The 3,132-nt window shown below is 30.0% G+C and overlaps 1 non-coding gene across 1 annotated transcript; it reads left to right on the top strand.

Annotated features, from left to right (window-relative positions):
* The first annotated feature begins 874 nt into the window (after positions 1-874).
* Positions 875-946, top strand: Trnat-ugu. The gene has a single exon. It is a non-coding gene; the product is annotated as a tRNA-Thr (tRNA).
* Positions 947-3,132: the final 2,186 nt, after the last annotated feature.

Here is a 3,132-nt window from a genome sequence, read left to right on the forward strand (position 1 = left end):
TCTTATTCATGAGAAATACTAAAAATATTGATTATCTGAGAAGTTGTGGAAGTTATATTAGCTCATAAGTTATAATAACTAATAAGTTAATAACTTAATAGCTTAATAACTAATAAGTTATAAGGTAATAAATCATTCTACCATCTTTCATCTTCCATTATTATTAAATACTTGAATGACAAAATAAATTTGTAAAAATATTTCTGATTCTGAAATGTTATTGAACGAGCGGTAGCGACTTCTCACTTTCGACTCATTGAAGGCTAAATTCGATGTCTGTCTGCTTCTATGTTCTACAAAAACTTTAGGAAAAATTTATCAATCTGCTTCAAATTTTAAAAACGTATTAACGTATATTCTTCGAACCTTTTCACAGGTCAAGTATTTATTATTTATTTATTATTTTACAAAGGCGACTTTCTAGAAGTATTTTAAGCCTAGGTGATGATGATGGAATGAATGATAATACAATGAAGGTAGAGTTAAGAAAAATTATGGGTTATGCTATCCACTTGAATTAATTTGAGTCCACTTTTCAGTCCAGAAATCAAATACGATGTACATCAAATTTGACTCACTCCTCCGTCCTTTTTTAGGATATAAAATTAACATTGAAAGTTCATAAGAAAGAAATTTGTTGTGATTTTTAGTCAGCTGAAGAATTCATTGCATATTGCATGCAATTACTACAATTTTTCCATCTATTCTTAGTATGAGGCTATTTGGGAGTTAACACGCAGAAAGTCCTTCATGTGCTGGTAGGCAATTTGCGTTGATTCAAATTCAAATGTTTTCTAACGGTCTTTCTAAGTAATTTTATTAGTAGAGCAGCCCCACATTCAAGACCAGCAATTGAGCAAGGGTTCAAACGTACGCCTCTTTAGCTCAGTGGCAGAGCGCTGGTCTTGTAAACCAGCGGTCGTGAGTTCGATCCTCACAGGAGGCACGAGTTTTTTGCAACTTTTACTCGAATCTATCAGGAAATTATGCTTGAAATAATTGAAATTTAACGGTAATGTATCAATATCAGACTGAATATTTGGAGAGAATTTACAAATTTTGTAAAAAATCAGAAGTTTGAAGGTTGGGTATTTTTTCAAGTTTTATCTGATTCAAACATTGGTGCTATCAAGGGAATATTGCTTGATATTATTTGAAATTTAACGGTAATTTATTGAAACTTTTAATCGAATCATTCAAGGGAATAATGCTTGAAATAATTTAAATTAAATGGAAATGTATTATTATGAGACTGTAAATTTAGAGAGAAATTACAATTTTTGTAGAAAATCAGACGTTTAAAGGTTTTGGGTATTTTTTCAAGTTTTATCCGATACAAACCCTAGTATCAGTGCTATCAAGCAAATATTGCTTGAAATATTTGAAATTTAACGGTAATTTATTGCTAATGAACAAGATATCAGGACGGCATTTGAAAATTCGAGACGATGACTGTTATTTTGAAGTAGTGATCTCTGGTAATGCTCTGCTTGTAAATAAAATATATTGAAATGCATTGATAGACAAACAATTCCTAGTTCATAAAATATTGATAGAAGCAGAAATGCTATCGTTTTATCCCTATAGTGAGGTCCACGTTATAATGGCAGTGTTTGATTAGCAATGGTATTGCTATCCTTGTCTATGATACAACAAAGCGGATAGCGCTATCTCTTTCTCGCTTTGCTCTGTTGCCAGATCGTCTTTTAACAATGTACAATATTAATAATTAATTAACAATATATTTCATCCTAATTATGAAAATTCATTATGATTCTATTGAAAAATATAATTTATTGCTTGTTAAAATATAATCTATTATTTCAAATGAGAATAGACAGTTAATATTACATCAATAAACCTGTATCAGCTACCGTCTAGAAACAAGACAAGACAGAGGATCGGCAACGTTGATCTACTGTCTTTCTCCACTGCCATTATAACGTGGACCTCACTATAGCACAGTTTCATTATCTCTTGTAAGCAAATACCATAAAATGTAGCTAACGGAAAGATAGCATAATTCGACGTATTCGCATGATGTTTGCATATTATTTGATAATCTCACATTTTCCTCTCATATGAGTTCAATATCCTCTATAAAGAGCAGTAAAAGGTCATAAAGATAATAATGTGAGGTAGTAAACGGTTGTAAAAAGTATGAATCACATTGATAAACGTTACAAGCTGGATTTTTGAATGAAATGGATTTCGGAATCAGCTTATCAAACTTCCACTAAAAGCTTGTGTATCATCTATGTAAAGTTAATCATTGTAAGCTGAAAAGGAAGATTCACAAAATTTAAATTCTAATAATAATTTTAACATGTTTAGAATTTTTACATGCGTATAATTTGTGGATTTAAGTGAAATTGTTAATATTTTTTGTGATTGTGAAGGAATATTTTGGTTTGGATTTGTATTTTGAAATTAATAATCTGTTAAATCCAAAATTATTGTAATACATACATTTTTTGGACTCAAAATAGTGTGTGAATTAAGTTATTATTTACATAACCTCTAGACCGTGTATTCCAAATTAAGGTTTAAAGCAGTTTTGGGCCTGTTGTTTTTACCTGCATTGTATCTATTGTCTATGAATAAATAAAATAAAAATAAAATAAAGAGAATACAATTGAACGTCATTGAAATGTTTCTACTGTACAATCATGAATTATGGCTCCAGGACCTATGTTCCACATCGGTAACTTTTCAAATTCACAAAATTGATTAATTGTAGTCAATTATGTAAGGCACGCAGTTGATTTTCAAATTAATTTTCACAGACATTGGAGTATAACCACTAAAAATAGACAAGAAATCAACACTGAAATTATTGAAAAATTGAGTAAAGATTTTTGAATGTGTTGTTTCAAACACTGTAACACCATGGGCCGTTTGCACAGTCAAAGCTTAAACTCGATATAATAAGCTGGTGGCTTAAGCTCAAAATGAAACACATTATAACAAACTAGACTTGATACGGATTTAATCCAGTTTAAAATGAAATTTAGTTTAAACTGTCATATTGTGCAAACGGCCCTTAGTAACATACTAGGTATCTGTTCTAATAATTATTATGAGATATTTAACAAAGTTTGGAAGATGAATTCCAGAGATATAAAAATTCTA

Source organism: Nilaparvata lugens, chromosome 11 (genome assembly GCF_014356525.2).
Source record: "Nilaparvata lugens isolate BPH chromosome 11, ASM1435652v1, whole genome shotgun sequence".
In the NCBI taxonomy this organism is placed as follows: domain Eukaryota; kingdom Metazoa; phylum Arthropoda; class Insecta; order Hemiptera; family Delphacidae; genus Nilaparvata; species Nilaparvata lugens.